The sequence below is a fragment of the Triticum urartu genome, chromosome 4A (assembly GCF_056163025.1).
Source record: "Triticum urartu cultivar PI428250 chromosome 4A, HENAU_Tu73, whole genome shotgun sequence".
In the NCBI taxonomy this organism is placed as follows: domain Eukaryota; kingdom Viridiplantae; phylum Streptophyta; class Magnoliopsida; order Poales; family Poaceae; genus Triticum; species Triticum urartu.
Genome location: NC_141876.1, coordinates 549,019,020 through 549,038,224, shown reverse-complemented (window position 1 = coordinate 549,038,224; position 19,205 = coordinate 549,019,020).

Here is a 19,205-nt window from a genome sequence, read left to right as displayed (position 1 = left end):
ATAACAACATTATTATTGCCTCTAGGGCATATTTCTATCAGTCTCCCACTTGCACTAGAGTCAATAATCTAGTTCACATAGCCATGTGATTAACACCTATAGTTCACATCGCCATGTGACTAACACCCAAGGAGTTTAAGGTGTGATCATGTTTTGCTTGCGAGAGGGGTTTAGTCAATGGGTCTGCCATATTGAGATTTATATGTATTTTGCAAATTTCTATGTCTACAATGCTCTGCATGGAGCTACTCTAGATAATTGCTCCCACTTTCAATACGTATCCAGATTGAGACTCAGACTCATCTGAATCGTTGTCAAAGCTTGCATCAACGTAACCCTTTTACGACAAACTCATTATCACCTCCATAACCGAGAACATTTCCTTAATCCTCTAAGGATAATTTTGAATGTTGTCCAGAGATCCACTCCTGGTTCACTGATATGTCTCCGACGTATCTATAATTTATGAAGTATTCATGCCATGTTTACAACAATTCCATATGATTTTGGTATGATTTAATTAGAACTAACCCGGACTGACGATGTTTTCAGCAGAACTACCGTGGTGTCGTTTTTTGTGCAGAAATAAAAGTTCTCGGAATGGGCTAAAAATTTACGAAGAATATTTTTGGAAAATATAAAAAATACTAGAGCAAAAAGATACCAGAGAAGAGTCCCGAGGCAACCACAAGGGTGGGGGCGCACCCCTGCCTTGTCACCGCCTCGTGGATCCCCTTGACTTGTCCCCAATGCCAAAAGCTCCTATAAATAGAGAAAACTCCAGAACGAAACCTAGATCGGGAGTTCCGCAGCCGCATGCCTCTGTAGCCACGAAAAATCAATCTAGTCCCTCTTCGGCACCCTGCCGGAGGGAGCCATCATCACCGGAGGCCATGGAGGAGGATCCCGGAGGGGGGCCATCATCACCATGGAGGCCAAGGATCAGAGGGATAACCTCTCCCCGTCTAGGGGAGAGACCATGGAGGAGGAAGCACAAGGAGGAGACCCTCTCCCCCTCTCTCTCGGTGGCGCCGAAGTACCACCGGGGGAACCATCGTCGCGGTGATCGTATTCATCAACATCACCATCTTCATCACCTTCCTCATCTCTTTTCGGCGGTCCACTCTCCCACACCCCGCTGTAATCCCCTACTTGAACATGGTGCTTTATGCCACATATTATGATCCAATGATGTGTTTCCATCCTATGATGTTTTGAGTACATTTCTTTTGTCCTTTGGGTTGATTGATGATATAGATTAGTTTCAGTTGTATGTTTTTCTTTTGGTGATGTCCGATGGTGCCTTCCGTGCCGTGCACACATGAGGGATTCCCGCTGTGGGGTGTTGCAATACGTTCATGACTCGCTTATAGTGAGTTGCTTGAGTGACAGAAGCATAAACCCGAGTAAGGGGGTTGTTGCATATGGGATAAAGGGGACTTGATGCTTTAATGCTATGGTTGGGATTTACCTTAATGATCTTTAGTAGTTGCGGATGCTTGCTAGAGTTCCAATCATAAGTGCATATGATCCAAGGAGAGAAAGTATGTTAGCTTATGCCTCTCCCTCACATAAAATTGCAATAACGACCCACGATCTTGTTAACAATTGCCTAGGATAATTCCGCACACTGATCCATCATTATTCCACCCTCGCTATTTATAATATATAGTAATATATTCTAACTTTATGTTAATAGCACCTACTTTTATATTTTAGTTCTTCGATATCATGCAAAGTTATCCTCTTCATACCCAGAACGTAGTTTTATTTCTCATTTCTAGATGAAAGCAAATGTTCGGTGTACGTAGAGTCGAATCAGTGGCAGATAGGACTTGAGAGAATATGTATCTTACCTTTAGCTCCTTGTGGGTTCGACACTCCATACTTATCACTTCCACCTTTGGTAATTGCTATGATGATTCCTTGCACTTGGGGATTATCAAGCTCTTTTCTGGCGCTGTTGCCGGGGAGCAATAGCGTGGGGTTGATATTTTCGTGTATGCTTGTTTGCTTTCTGCACTAAGTAGATTTTGTTTTCCCTTTTTTTGTTTAGTTGTGGGTGAAACAAAAAAATTGAAAGAATGAAAATACAAGAAATATTACTTTCCTCTTATGCCTAAAAACTTTTTCAAAAAGAGAAGTGATTGGATGGTTATGCATTGGAGAAGTGAGGGTCGACCTTGAACACTTGTGTTCATGCTCATGGAAACAATGTAGATTCATGGAAGTTTCTCAAAAAAAGTATCCCCTTGTATATATTTCATTGTATTATAAAAATAATGTGTCAAGGTTTGGCTTTAGGATGTTTAAATTGGTTGTTTGGTGTGTGCAGCAGAAAAAACAAAAAAATCTGTAGTATTTGAATTTTCACTTTTTACTGGAGCATGACAAAATCTTGTAATTTGTACATAGTACTGCTCGGCAAATTGTTTAGATTGTCCTAATTTGTCACAACCCCATTTTAATGCTTGTAATTAGTGGCATTGCATTCATGCATCTTATTTAAATTTCTGAAACTTGAATTGAGGATCATTGAAGCCTCAAAACTTTAATCAAAAGAAGGGCAAAGAACCCTGGAAATCTCATTCTTTGTTTCCAAGATGTCCTTTTTGCAATGTTTGAGAATTTTGGCAAGAACTATATATCAAACCAAAATTTAGGAACATTTTTAAGGAATTATTTTTGGGACTTTGAATTTAAATCAATAAGTATTTGACCTTTGGATTATATTCATTTTATATAGAATATATTTCAAAAGGCCCTGAAATTATTTATGTGCCTTTGGAAAAGTCCATAATGGCAACATACAAATATTCAGAAGGTTTTGCCCTGTTTTGATTTACTTTTGAATTTGAATCAGTGGCAAAATGATTAAATAAAAAGAAAACAACATAGATAATAAAACAGAGCAGTTTTTACCTGGCCTCACCTGTGAAGCCCACTAGAGAGGCCAGCCCACCTACGCGGCCCGCTACTGTACCGGCCCAACCCACCTCCACCTCCCCTGACGTCTTCCTCCCCAGGCCAGTAGGCAGGGCGTGTGGCCGCCGTGCCCGCACATGCGCACGCCACCTCCACCCTGCTCGCCTGCCTCCTCGACGGCCTGGACGCCTCTGGCATTGCCACGCAGAACCCTGGACCCCCTCAACTTCTCCCCTCTCTCCCTGCCTCGTCTCTCCCCTGAAGTCGAGCGCACCGGAGAGCCGCTGCTCGCCGTCGTAGCCACCGCGCACCCTAGCTAGGCCTCGCGCCGTGTCCAGCCGCGGAGAGAAGCTCGTCCTCGTCTGAACATTGAAGATCAGAAGCCCGGGCACACTGCAGCGCCGTCAGCATCATCGTCTTCCTCGCTGGCAACCCGTGGATCGCCGCCGTCGATTCGCGCCGAAGAGGGCCTCCCCGAGCCGTCTGAGCTGCTAAACAACTTCGCTGTGAGGACTCCTTCGTTTTCCCCCTCCTCCACTGCTCGTTCTCGTGCCGTAGCTGCCGTCCCTGCAAGCACCGAGCTCTGGCCATTGCCGTGGCCGGCGAACCTCGCGCCCCGGAGCTCTTCCGCTTGCTCCAGTAGCGCCCGTGTGCTCTCCAGGTCCCCAGGATCCCGACGCGCTCCTCTGCTCTCTGGCTAACGCGCTGCAGCCACCGCGCCCGTGCTGGCCCGAGCTCCGGTCGCCGCCAAAGCCGACGTGGTCGTCGTTCCCGGCCACCCCACCGCCTCCCGAGGCCTCCCCTAGTCGCGCACGAGCGTGAGCTCTCCACTGGTACCCTCGGCGCATCGAACCGCTACTGGAGCAACGATTCCGACATGCCTCCGCCGTCGGATGAGGTCGCCGGCGGCGAAACCCTGTTTAGCTGACGTGGCAACAATTAGTTTAGGCTCTAATTAACACCCGCAGCCACTGACCGGTGGGCCTAGCCCCTCTAACGATTTTGGTTAGGTTTAACTAAAATCACTAATTATAACTGAGCCTATGACATATGGGCCCCACATGTCAGGTTTGACCCTGGTCAGCCCCGGTTGACCTGATGATGTCATCTTGACGTCATGCTGACGCTGTAACTATTTTCTGAAATTTGAATAAATCAGAAAAGGTTTAGAAAATTTCAGAAAATAGTTAAAACTTCAAAAATTCATAGAAAATCAACCGTAACTCGGAATGAAATAAATTATATATGAAAAATTATCAGAAAAATATGAAGAATCTGTTTATGGCATTTTCATGCATTTTTGAACAAGTTAAACTCACTGAATAGGATAAATCATGATTAGGGTAATTTATGAACTAGCATTTGGAGTTGGAGTTTAACCTTGTTTGAATTCCACTTCAATTAACTTGGCTAGATATTGCATTAGGTGAATTCAGTACCTTAACATGACATGTCATTCATGTGAATGTGCATTGCATTGATTGTGTTCTTTCTTTGTTTGCCGGTATTTGTTCCCCCTCAGTAAACATGGTTCCGACGATGAGATCGATGACACCGATGAAGAACTATACTATCTTCAGAAGTGCCAGGAAAGCAAAAACCCCTTGTTCATTCCGATACAATCCCACTCTCTCGCTCCTGCTCTCTTTTACTGCATTAGGACAACAATGATTCAGCTGTTACATGCTGCGGTAGCTGAACCCCTTTCCCCTGCATGACCTGTCATTGCCACAGTAAATAGATGAAACCCACTAGCATGAGTAGGAGTTGTTTGAGCCCTGATGTGCCTACTCATTCATGCTTGTTTGTCATGCCTGCTACTGGTTAGAGTTGAGTCAGGTCTGATTCATCGGGAATGAATTGGAACGTGGTGAACATGTCCTACCGTTGAGAGCTAAGTGTGTGAACACGATTTGGTAAAGGTAGCGGTGAGAGGCCATGTAGGAGTACATGGTGGGTTGTCTCATTGCAGCCGTTCTCAGGAACTAAGTTCTATGTTTGTGATCCATGAACAGTTACTACCACACATTGGGCTCCGGGCGCTCCAAGCTCTCTCGACTTATTAATCAACCCGATCTCTGTCCAGGAGTTGCAATTAGTTTCTGGTGTTTGTAGGTGGTGTTAGTAGTCTACCAAGTGGCACCCGGTACAGGTGGGCTTGGGACAGACTAGGCACAGTGGCACGGTGTACCAAGTGGCACCCGGATGGTGGGCTTGGGAACCCTGCTCACATCGTTTGGGGCCGTGAGCGACACCCCGGCCGGATCTCCTTGCGGATGGAACCTGAATAGGCGATAAACCTGGACTAGAGACTTGTTGGTTAGTCAGGTCGTGGCCGACTCCCTCGCCAGGCTTCCGCTTGAAGGTTGCCGAGATACACGATGTGTACATGGTGGTAAGTGGCGAGAGCGTGTCTGAAGAAGTACACCCTGCAGGGTTATCATTATCTATTCGAATAGCCGGATTCCTCGGATATGGAAACTTGGACCCCTTGCATAGTTCATAGACAAGTGAAAGTGGATACTCTAAAATGCGCAAGATAAGCGTGAGTGCTATGGATGTCATTCTCGTAGGGAGACGGGAGCGGATCCATAGTGGTGTATTGATATGGTGAATATGTGGACTCGTGTGCGCCACCTCAAAAGAGTTGCTTGCAGTCGTAGTTCAAGTTAGCCACTGAGTCAAAGCTGGCTTGCTGCAGTTAAACTCCACTACCCCTTTGTTGATACCGATGCATATGTAGTTAGTTCTGATGTAAGTCTTGCTGGGTACATTTGTACTCACGTTTGCTTAATTTATGTTTTTGCAGAGAGACTTCAGTCTCGCTAGTAGTTCCACATGGACTTCGACATTTAGCTTGTTACCTCAGCTACGATCTTGTGCCCTCGGCGGGATCCGGTAGTTAGTCAGGCTTCTCAGCCTTTTTCATTTATAGATGTGTGCACTCAGACATGTTAAGCTTCCGCATGTGCTTTGTCTGGTATGCTCTAAATGCTGGGTCATGAGACCCATGTCTATAATATCTGGCTCTTCGGAGCCTAATGAATAAATACTTGAGTCGTAGAGTTATGGTGTGATGCCATGTTGTATTTACACATATCGAGCATATTGTGTGTATGATTGAAATGCTTGGTATGTGTGGGATCCGACAACCTAGTTGTTTATCCTTAGCAGTCTCTCTTATGGGGGAATGTAGTCTTGTGCTTCCAAGAGCCATAGTAGTCCGCTACAGCCCGGTTCACCGGAGTCCTGCTATCCCAGCACTACTGCTCCGGAACACTTGACTGGCCGGCATGTGATTCACTTCATTCCTGTGTCTGTCCCTTCGAGGAAATGTCATGCGGTGACATCCGGAGTCCTATTAGCCCAGTGCTACAGCCCGGATTCGCACGCTGCTGACCGACATGCTTGATGTTGATTCATGTATGCCTGTCCCCATAAGTTAGTGCCACTTTGGGTTCACGACTAGTCATGTCGGCCCGGGTTCTCTGTCATATGGATGCTAGCGACACTATCATATACGTGAGCCAAAAGGCGCAAACGGTCCCGGGCCATGGTAAGGTGACACCCGTGGGAATACCGTGTGTGAGGCCGCAAAGTGATATGAGGTGTTACAGGCTAGATCGGTGTGACTTAGAATCGGGGTCCTGACATAATTTTTTAGAATTTTTAAGTTACATAAGTATACGAAGTTCCAGATTACTACAAACTGTCATGTTTTTGACAGATTCTGTTTCTATGTGTTGTTCACTTATTTTGATGAATCTATGGGTTATATCGGGGGGTATGAACCATGGCAAAGTTTGAATACAGTAGATATAATGCTAATATGAAATTGGAATGAGTTTACAACAGTACCTAAATGTAGTGATTTGCTTTATTATACTAACAGATCTCACGAGGGTTTTGTCAAGTTTTGTGTGGATGAAGTGTTCAAAGATCGAGGAGTTATTGATATAAGAAGAATAAGGAGATGCAAGAGTTCAAGATTGGGGATTCCCAAGGCACCCCAAGTAAATATTTCAAGGATACTCAAGCATCTAAGCTTGGAGATGCCCCGATTGACATCTCATCTTTCTTCTTCAACAATTATCGATATACCTCGGTTTTTGTTTTGTTCACATGATATGCGTCTTTTGTGTTTATTTCTCTTTTCTTTTCCTATATGCTCCATTCTAGTATGAGATAGCCCTTCATTGATTTTTAGAATGCTCTTTGTGCTTCACTTAAATCTTTTGAGTATGGCTTTATAGAATACTCTTTGTGCAGTAGTGAAAGGAACGACCAGGGAGCAGTGAAGTGTTGTATCTTTGGCAGAGCTGTGGTGCCTCATATATATAGCCAGTTGGGTAGGAGAACGGTCCAGCAATAAATTACAGACGTTTAATCCATAATAAGCATGTGACTCTCCAATTTTGACCGGCAAAACATTGCATCGGCTCGGCTCATTCCCGCAAACCGCGGCGCGCGCGCGTGCGCGTGCGTGTCGTGACGAGGCGGGCAGCGGAGGAGGAACACGCGTGTGGAACACCTCTCCTTCCTTCACACCAACTCATACTAGTGGGAGAAGATCTCACCTTATAAGTTGGTGTACATCTCTCTCAACTAGCCATGTGGGACTAAACTTCCCACCACTCCCTTGACAGCATGGGCCCTTAGGGATTTTCTAAAATTGTTAAATGGGCCTATAGCCCAACTAATATTCAGCACATCATCCGCATCCTTATCATCTGTAACATCAAGAACCCTAGTGGATCCCTCGGTGTATCAATTGATTCGTTCACTCATGTATTCCATCACCATTATCATGATGATTGTTGTCCACATGTGTGAGTAGACCCGTTGTTCTCGGGGTATGGATGAACCCTAGTGTGTAATAGGATGTTGGATATTAGGATTTAATACCCTCTTTGCATGTTTATGTTGATTATCTTCTTGACATTGGGTGAAGTCGACCATCCATTTAACATATGCCAACTTTGGACGGAAGGTTATTACTATTGGCTAATTGTGTGGTTGTGGAGTTGGGAGACGTGACATGCCCCTTCTCCCTTCATAGCAGATAGTTGCAACATGGGGGTAAAACGGAGACCACTTTGGCTGCGTCCATGGGGACCTCTTTCCCCTTAATCACCATTTGATAACCGGAGTGGGGAAGAACAGTAGTGGTGTATGGGATACGAAGATACCATAAGTATGCACGTATTTGTACTGGCTCCGCCCACAAAGTGAACATGTAAAGTGGCTTAGGAATCAGAAATAGCTTTGTGTTTAGGAACTGCCATAGATGCACACTAGTGGGGATTCCAAACCCCTATGAACTCTTTTAATCAATTGTCTCAAGTCTAGTTACTTTACTTGTCATTTTATTTCAGTTGATTTATTCACATTTACACTTGCAATCTTATTATTATTATTACTATTATTATTATTATTATTATTATTATTATTATTATTATTACTGTTCTAGATCATTTAAAATTTCTAGGCACATTATTTGCACCTTGCAAAGGACGAAAGATTGATTCATGTGCTTCCTGTGAAATCGATACTCTTACTTCGAAAAGGCTACAGCTAAAGCGTGTGCTCTTGGAGGCTATCAGTATTCAATATTGGATTTGATTCATGATTTTAACTGGGTCAACGATTTCTCAAATTAATTGGCATCAACTAGCCTAAAAACACGCCAGTCTCATGCATCCTCTCACCACCTAAAAAAGCTCCAACATATGACACCATTGCACCAATATAGTATGTACGACTGCCAACGCAAGAAACTTCCCCACATAAGTATGAATTGATTAACATCACACACACACGTGCGCGCCCACACACACACACACACTTCTCAACGTACCAAATCAAATAACAAACAAAAAAATATGAAATACCAACAACACCAACGGCGCAGAAGCGCGCTCAACACTTGTAGTAATAAGTAAAACTACAACCCCACAAAAGAAGTACAGTATGAAAGGAAAGCGGAAGCTCGAGCTCATATGAGCTCGATAAACAATAAAATCCAAAAAAATGAAAACAAATTCAAAAAATTCTGATTTTTTGTAGCAACATTTGATGAATGTTTTACATGCTTGCAAAATTTCATCACAAAATAACATTCATGGAAGTCGTGGCAAAAAAAATCGTTGCTCCAAAAAAGTTGTTTTTGGAGTGCTGATTTTTTTGCCACAACTTCCATCAATCTCATTTCATGATGAAAATTTGCGAGCATTTAAAAACCATGTCAAATGTTTCCAAAATAATTAGAATTTTTTGAATTTTTTTTGGATTTTACTGTTCACTCGAGCTCATATGGAGCTCGAGCTGAGAAGGGCACTTTCTGTATACAAGTACCTTCTTTCTCTTTATTTTATTTTTAAAAGGGGAGCACAGCTAGACAAATTCCTCCTGAGCAATGGTAAATAAGCGTGTGCATCTTATATCTGTGGCCAAAGAGAGTAAATATGTGCACCATGGTACAAAACAAAATACTGGAAAATAGAAGTATCAGGTTACTCAACAAAAGAAAAGAAAATATGTATTGCAAATATATAAATGAAAGAGTACCTGTGTGGCTAGTGATGGTGGGGTAAAAAGATCTGGCCATAGGCGTTTTCTCGCCAACTTGTGTAGTGCTGTACGTCGGAGTCGTTACATGTACTTTTGATGGATGATAGTGCTCGATTGGTTGGCATATCATTTGACATCGACGACATTTTTTTGCCATGTCAGGGTGTAGTGTTGCCATCCAGCCGGTGCGGGTTCGAACCTCGGTTCTTACACCGGGTCTCACATCTTCTTTTTTAATAAAAATCAGTAGGGGCTTCTCCCACTACTGGTCAAGTTTTCATTTTTTGCCATGTCAATCAACGCGTTGATCACAATGAGAGTGTGGCTTGCCGCATGCACATGCGGTGAAAATGAGCCCAGTCTGTGCACTCGCTACCTTTTTCCTTCGGTCCAGAGACAGGCACAACACCGCTGCCGCAACACGGTCAATATTCTGACCGTAAACTGCAACATGCATGTGCGATATATAGGCTCCAAACGGCCCAGAACGTATTTATTGGACACGCTGACAGGTAGTCCTTCGTTTTCTTTGCCTGCCACACCAGAGTGTGGAGTGCTGTGCTCCTCAATCTTTCATGCCGGATAGAGCTTGCCAGGTGTTCGGTCCGAAATGAGTTTTTCTTTTTCTTTTGCAGGTGTCCCGAGTTTTCATTTTTCAGTCCGAAATGCATTCACTATCCTTGCCTAATCCTTTCTCTTTAAGCCCTTCATCAGATTTTGTGATGCCTTTTGGTCTACCCTTTTACGCACTCGTTTAAAACAAATCAGTTATTCTGTTTTAGCCCGGTTTTTCGTTAATTAATCAGACAATTCTTTTCTTCTTAATTAATTAATGAGGCAAATCTTTTGCCTCCGTTTCGAAAAAAATCAGTTATTTGAAAAACGAATTCATTGTTTCTTGTTGATAAAAGTACACTTACGATGCAGGAGCTAGCAATGCCTTTTTTTTGGGAGAGCAAAGAAGCATTTTCCCCGAAGTTTCTAAGTAGCACTGAACTTTCGTTAAAGCTTGCAACCTGCATTTGGTGTACCTACACATAGGGGCGACAGCGAAGGTAGTTATTATTTTGGGCAATGTCCATGTCGAGCAGAACTCAGGGAGGGAGCCAGAGAGCACGCTGATCAATCAAACCTTTTACAATAAATAAAACGGACAGACGTGCACGTATACAGTACTTCCTTCGTAAATTAATATAAAAGCGTTTAGATTATTGCTTTAGTGATCTAAACACTCTTATATTAGTTTACAGAAGGAGTAGTTGCATACTCAATCAGATAAGCAGCACGTACATGCATGCACTGGAAATACCATTCGGAGCTGGCCCCGGCTCCGGGTAGCTCTCGTCCATGAGGGACCACACAGGTGCATCAAGATTGGTGGAAGCAGTGTATACTTGGTCTTTTGCTATACCACTCGGGCAGTCGGGCACAGCGTGGGTCATGCGGGGCACACGCTGACACCAGCCTTTGTGATCTTCAGTTCACCACCAGCGTGTGCCATCCAAGATGATTAGCACACAGTGTATGTGTATCAACGAGTTTGAGTTTCAGAATGCAAAAAATCAGAAATATTCTTTTTGCGGGTCAAACCTTAGATTGGTACCTAAGGGTGCTAATAATGCTGACTACATCTTATAATTGATGATAGTTGGTTTACCATCCACAAAATATGTTTCTAAATCCGCACACAAGGTATCGGATGGCAAATCTTACCTGAGTCAAATATGTGCCCTTTTTCACATACCAACAAGGTAATCGTTTGGGAACGGCGCGCCGCGTCACGCGCCCTCTAGATCAATCCACGTGTGCATAGGGATCCACCTCACCGTCTCCCCTCGTTCTCTTATTCCTTTTCTAGTCAAGCGCAGCCACTCGTACACAATTCCTTTCCTCAATCTATCTAATCCCAATCTTCTTCCCTCCGCCACCACTTCTCATCGGCCCATGGCCAGCCACGCGCAAGTCAATCTTTGCCGGCGAGCTGTCCTGCCGTAGTGCTCGCGTAGCTGCTACCTCCCCTATGGATGCTGTCCTGCTACGGTGCTCGCATACTCCTAATCCCCGGGATGCGAGAGGGCTGGCGGCCATGAGACAATTTCTGAAACGACCATGGCGCTGACCACCAATCCATCGGTGTTGTGAACTAGCAGCTGCCGATGACGGAGACGACGCGCTCCGGTGCTACAACCGGCTGGCTGTTTTGCTGGAACCATGCCAGCGAAAAGCTGCAACCAGCTTTGCCAGCGATGGAGACGATGCGCTCCTGTGCTACAACCGCCTGGCCCTTTTGCTGGAACCGGCCAGCGAAAAAGCTGCATCCACACCAACCAACGTTTGTTGGACCTGGATTTTTTTGTTTTGCTACAACCAGCAAGGTTTTTTACTGGATCAGTTTGATGCTTTATTACAATCGTCGGTGGTGACGACATGTTTTTTCTGCTGGAAGCGGCAACATTTTTTGCTGGAACTGTGTTTGTTTTTTGCTACCACGCGATTTCTTGTTTTGCTCAAATGTGCACCAAATTGTTGCAATGTTGCTGCCACCGACGCTTTGATTTGCTGGAATTGACACCAGTTTTTGCTACCACGGTCATTTTTGGGTTGATGGAACAACACCCAATTTTCCAAAAAAAAATTGCTACCACTTGCGTTTCAGTTTGCTGAAACCAGTTGTTTTTTTGCTACCACGGTTGCTTGCTGGGAGCCATGGCGTCGTCGCCATTGAATCTCCAGGGGAGGAGGGGGAGGGGGCAGCACTGGTGAGGGGAACGCGGGTGGCTACTGTTGACGACGAGGGGACGGACGCGCACTGCACGATTCAGCAGGGTTGGGGGCGTCCGCGCATGGCTTCTTGTGTTTGTTTTTCTCAGCTCAAAAAGGTGACCAGCGATGGTGGCGACCGAGGACAGCGCCGAGCGTCGACGGCGAGGCAAGCCGGCAGGGGTGGGCGTCAAGGCAACGACTGTCTAGAAGGCGGGCGGAGCTGTGTGGTGACCAGAGAAAGACGACGAAGAGAAGGCACGCACGCCGAAAGGGATAAAGCGGTTTGTGGATAAGGATCTGACGCCTCATATAAACAGAATCGGATGGCTGGGGCGCGACCGGCCAAAATTTGGGCCAGCACGCCGGCGCCTATCACTGCCCTACGAGCAAGGGGAGTGCTCGGGATAGGCCGGGCCATTTTAGCCTTCCCAGCGTAGTGCAATGTTTTTCGGTTTTGCTGTTTGGTTTTTCACCGATTTGAGAAACATTCTAGTAGCTTTTTCTCCTGTTTATCTTTTTTCTTTTCTTTTTTAAAAATTTCAGAAAATTTAAGAATTGTTTACAATTCAAAATTTTGGTAATATTTTAAAAAAATTGGGTTTCTAAAAAAATGTTTCCAACATTTTCGAAAAGTGTTCATATTGTCTAAAAATGTTACAAAATTCGAAATGTGTTTCCTCTTTCAAATGATGTTTGGATTTTTCAGAAAATGTTAATAATTTTCATTTAATTAATTTTAAAAAAAGTTTTATGTAAATTCCATTTTCTTATCTTTTCCAAGAAAAATAATCATTTCAAAAGCCATTCATAATTTTTTATAAATGTTTAAACTATCAAAAATATTCCCATTTTTTAGAAAAAAACTATTTTTTAAAACTGTGCTTTTAAAAATTGTTTGCAATTTAAGAAGCACTCACAATAAATAAATAAAAATGTTCACTACAATACCCCCCTCCCTTGGGTCACTGCAATACACCGGTCACTATGGTGCATCGGTTCACCACACTACATCGGTTGCTGCAAATACACTAGTTTTTCTACTGTATAATGCGATTGGGCCGGCCTATCAGCTACCGTCAATAGGAGGTCCCGGATCAGATCGCCATGTCCATGGGTCGGGGAGCAGTTCATCAGTAACGGACATGAGGCCCAAGCGGCGTATGTGCGGAACAACACCACGAGTTGGACTGGGCTACGACACAAGAAATGCATCGGCGGCAGCAGAGTATTACAAGAGCTTGGAAGAGCGGCGAAATGGCTTCCGAGCACATTTGTTCCCGCCCATGACAAGTAAAATAAAAAAATACTAGAAAAATTCAAAAAAAAATTGTTGGTTTGAGTGCATGATATTTGCACTGGTTTTAAGCTTGTTTGGACATCTGGGTAACTCTATGCAAAAAATACTAGAAAAGTTTATTATTTATGCACTGTCGAGACCATTTTTTTAGAGCTACTTAGATTTCGGAATGCGCTGAAAATTGGCACGGCCTCATTCACTCAAGCATCTTTCATGAAAAAATAACTTTAAAAAAAATTCTAGTATTTTTTCTTTGAATTTACTGTTCACCAGGTGCAGATGAGCCCAGGCTCAGAATTGGATATTTGGAGTTTCGGTGGTCTCAATCGGGAGCGGCTATGTATCGCCTTTTTTTAAGGGGTCGAGACGTGTTCCTGATGCTGTTTGTGATTTTACTAGTTTTGCATGTGTTTGGTGGTCTGAACATTGTAGATTATATCCCATTCCAGCTACTTGGACTGCTTTGAAAGCTGCTATGCGTACTCGTTGGGTTCCACCTTATTATCAATGTGAATTACTTCAAAAATTACAGCGTTTAAGACAAGAAAAAAATTCTGTAGAAGAATATTATCAGGAATTACAAACTGGCATGATTAGACGTGGTATTGTTGAAGAGAATGAAGCTATGCTTGCACGTTCTATGGGTGAATTAAATAAAGAGATTCAGACCATTCTGGAGTATAAGGAGTATACTAATATCACTCGTTTATTCCATCTTGCTTGTAAAGCGGAACATGAAGTGCAGGATCGACAGGCATTGGCGCGAACTAACTTTTCTGCAGGTCGATCTTCATCATGGACACCACGTGCATTCTCTACTTCGACTGGACCAGCACCTCCATCAGGTGCCACCTCCAGCCGTGATACAAGAAAGTAGGCACAACCACCACTATCTGCCAAGAGCACACCTGCTGGGCCTGCGCAGAGCTCTTCTTCTTCCATGACATCAACAGGGCACACAAGTGATATTATTTGTCGTCGTTGTAAGGAAGAGGACATTTTGCGAGAGAATGCAAATCTCAGTGTGTGATGATTGTTACTGAGGATGGTGGGTATGAGTCCGCTAGTGACTATGATGAGGAGACTTTGACTCTTATTACACATGAACACGGTGAAGATGATTCTGATCATGAGACGCAATACATGGCTCTTGAAGATGCTGACAGGTATGTATCGCCTGCTACGAGGCCAGAGGAGGTCCCGCCTCAAGGCGCCCTCGTCGCTACTATTGGGCCGGCCCAAGTAGCTCCCTACAGGTTTGTTCGCTTTTGTTTTCTTTGTTCATATTTTTTAAATAAATATTCTAAATATGCAGTACCTCTGTTTCTATAATTTTGTAAGAGATATTTTGAACTAAGAAAACGTCTTATCTTTAGGGACAAAGGGTGCATATTCCAAATTTTCAAATTACTTGGATTTTTTTTTGAAAATGGTTAACGTAGTTTACAAAAATGCGTACACCATTTATAAAATTTCCCCACGTGCAGAGAATTTTGTGGTATTTTTACAAAATGTTTTATACAATGTAAAATTATCTTCTTGTAATTCAAAATATGTTTCATACCGTTAAAAAAGCATGTATGTTACATTTATAGATATGTTTATGCGTTTCAAAACAATGTTCATGACATACAATGTAACAAATGTTTCGGTGTGTATTTGAAAAATGTTTAACATTCATTCGAAAATTGTTAAAAACATATATTTGAAAAACAATATTAATCATCTAATAGAAAATATTAAACATCTATTAAAAAGGATTTTTATGTATACGAAGAATGAACAATGTGAATGAAAAGAAGTCGACACGAACACATATATTTTTTAAAAATATTAATCATTTATTTGAAAAACTAAACATCTAAATTTGGGGCGGTGCACGAGGCCCACCCGAAGTGTACTGGGCCTGATCTGGTACAGATCAGCCCCGTCTTCCTCCCCCTAAAAGGCTCGACTGGGTCGTCCCATTCTCAGAGTGACTCAGATTTCTCTCCGTCTGAAAAAGAAGAAACCGACTGATTCAGATTTCTTATCTTTGGTTGTGGATACCTCAATCTCCTGCCATCATTTCGCGGGACACAGTACGTAGCAGGCGTCATTGCATCGCTCACCGGTCAAGCTGAAAGATTACGAGCGCCACAAATTCCATGATGATACTATAAGATACAGCATGATTGCGATGTTATATCCTCGGTCGATAGCATCTCGAAGGTGAATTGTTATTACGCCATTAGCTAAACTCGAACGGTCTATCCAATCCACCTAGAGCTCTCGAGTTTACATGCACTGATTGAGGCGTCAGTGTCGGGATGCGAGCGAGCGAGCGAGCAATGCAATTCGGGCAAGGCACGGCAAAGCCAAGCCGAGCCGAGACGGCTGGCCGATTTGGACGGCTGGGATGCATCGTCTACGTGTGCAGGACGCGAGGGAACAGCCGGTCAAACAATGCGTGCGTGTGCGTGTGTGAAAAATCTGGGATCGCGGTCGTTGTCCGGGATGACCTGTGACGCAGACGCGCCGTGAGGTGGTGGCACTAGACAACAGCGGGGCGATGATTGATGGACGAGATGATGGCGTGCGTGCAGATCTTCAGCCGCTCGTCGGCCGTTTCGCGTCAGCGCACCAACGTTGGGGATGGGCCGTTGGGATCGAGTTAGGTACAGTGGTGCCCCGACGCGGTCCTTGGTCACCAAGGATTCGGTGCGGGTGGGTCAATGGTACCATGTCAATCTCAGACGACAAGTTACATGGATAGACTGACTGCACACAACTGTTTTGTGCGTAGCACTGCGGTGTGGCAGGAGAGGAGGGTCAGACAGCACGGTGTCGACAGGGTCAAACTGATTGTGTGGCACAAATGAATAGCTAATTGTATGTTGTAGTGCACGACTAGTTGTAGCAAAAAGCCGTGCTGAACGCCTGAACTGAGCCGCGATCTAGCGAGCGGTCGCGCGCGACGGCGACGTGGGATCCGATCGACCGGGGACGGGACGGGGCCGATGGCGGGCGCACGACACGGCGACTTCCCCTGCCGGCGTGGAATCTCAGGCCAAAGATTCGACCACGGACCATCATCCACAGCAACAAATAGGGCGAGGGCGTACGCGCGCAGAATCTGGCGACACCGCCGGCCGGCCAGATCCATCCCGGGAACACAATTCCATCCCCTCCCATTCTTTATCATCTCTCTCTCCCCGTCCGTCCGGCGTGGGGGCCGCCGCCCGCCCGATCTCGCCCTCTCCTCCGCAAGTGGCACCGGAGGAGCGGGCACGGCACGTGCGACGCCTTATCTTCAACCCCCTTTTTTTTTCTCCCAACAAGTATGTACTACTTACCCTGAAATTCCAGGAGAGAAAAAAGGAAGGACGGCTTTTTATTATTGCTATACTACTAGTAGGGAGAAAAATAGATTAAGCGCCGTGGGGGCGACGCGTGGGCGTTCCGGCCGCGTGCGGTGCGCGTCCGCCGCTCGCCACTGTGCGTGGCGCTGGAGCCCGCCCGTCCGCGTCCGCTTCTCGCTCCTTCCTTTCCTTTTCCACTCGCATCCGCTCCGCTTCTCGGCCCTTCCTTTCCCCTTGCGTGCGTGGCCCGCAGCCGGAGAGGCCGATCGACCGCTTCGGACGGACACCCACCCGCCGGAGGGGTCACGTACTGAGCGTGCCCGCAGGCACCAAACTCGCTGCGCGAAAGCACCGCAGCTACGTGCCACTCCACGGCCGCAGTCTTCTCAACCAAGCGCAAGAACGAGAGGGCCTTGCTGCAACGCCACCATGGGCCAACGTTTGTGCCGTGTCCAACGGGCGGCGGCGCCGATCGTCGTTAGCAGCGTTTCTGTGTCGTGTCAGCTAGGTTCCGCCGAAAGAACATTTGTTTGCTGTACCTATTAGCGTGTGCTTACGCCGGTTTCCGTTTTGCGTCCTTCGCATCATTCGTGTATCTGAGCAGCCGTTGAAGTTTTACATAGTAGTATGACACTATTTGTTGTCACTTTTTAACGAGTGTCGTGAGCGGCGCCGCTCATAAACCACTCATTCTGCTTGCAACTCTAGTACCACTATGGACCGACATTTGTGTCGCGCTGAATGGGCGACGATGTCTATCCTTGTTAGGAGCATTTTTGTGTTGTGCAAGAAGGTTCCACAGAAAGAACATTTGCTTGCTATCTACTCCCTCCGTTCCCAAATATAAGTCTTTTTAAAGATTCCATCAAGTGCCTACATACGAAGCAAAATGAGTTAATCTACACTCTAAAATATGCCTACATACATCCGTATGTTGTATTTCATTTGAAATGTTTAAAAAGATTTATTATATCTGAGAACGGAGGAAGTATCTATTATTATGTGTTTTTTCCATTATTACGTGGTCTTCGCATCATCTCATACCCGAGCATGTCATTATTTGTCAGTGCTTCTTAACGACCATCGTGAGTGGCGCCGCTCATGAACCGCTCGTTTTACTTGCACCGTCTCGGTACTGCTGCTTTCAGTGGCCGAGCGGCTTTGCTGCTTGTTAGCAATTGTATCATGAGCCGACCCGGTAACATATTTTGCGTCATTTACCTCGCTTATTGTACTTTTTATATATGGCATTATTAGCCAAATGGTATCATTACTTGCTAATTACCATATCATGAGCGATGTAGCTTGTTTTTTTAGCAAAAGAGGGTTTCCCCTCCGATTTCATTTAGAGAAACCAACAGTAGTCACAAGATTCGCGGCAATAGCCAGGCCAAACTAAAAGGTCCAACACTACTACAACCTTCCAACCATAACGCAGACTAGCAAAGTTACATAGCAGAGTCCCCAGGAGCTAAACTCACAGAAGGGAAGTCTATTACTGAAGAAGAGAAACATAACACTAGCGACTACTACTGCTGCCCAAACGCAAAAGACGGTTCTTCTGAGCAACGGAGAGAGCTCCCAAGTGGGACGACCGGAGCTCCAGCTAAAACCCCCAATCTTGGAACGCCAATCCTCCACCCCTGAGAGGCCCGGAAGATCTCACTTGCCACCTGTTCGATGAAGTTTGCTCCCAGCATCAGTAGTTTTCCCTCTCGGTCCTTTATCTGCAACACAGCCCAATCCAAAATTCAGTTGCACATCATTTTAATCAGGCCAAAGGGATCATTCAACCATTTTCTATCAAAAATAATATCATTACAACATTTCCAAATTGCCGAAAGTAAAGCTGCAGTGCCAACCAGGACCAATTTCTTATCATTGTTAGGGAAACCTCTTGCCCATCTTCGAAAATAATCATTTAGGTTGACACGGATAGAGCGCAAATCAAAAGCACATCGAGTCAAATTCCAAATGAGCCTTGCAACATATCAAGAAAAGAAGAGGTGGCCAATACTTTCAAAAAAAATTCCACAGGACACACAATTCTTGTCCCCGTTCCACCCCCCCCCCCCCTTAATAAATTGTCCCTAGTTAAGATACTTTTTCTGTTTAGCAACCACAGAAAAAAACTTGGCTGGAATCTTAATCTTCCATAGAAATTTCTGTGGGAATCCACAGTTAACTTTATGCAAGAATAAAGATTAAACAGAAAAAAAAACTCTATGAGAAGTGAGCATCCACATTGGTTTATCTTTACCCCGATGCATCTGAACTTCCTAACATCTATATTTAAGACTAGTCCACAA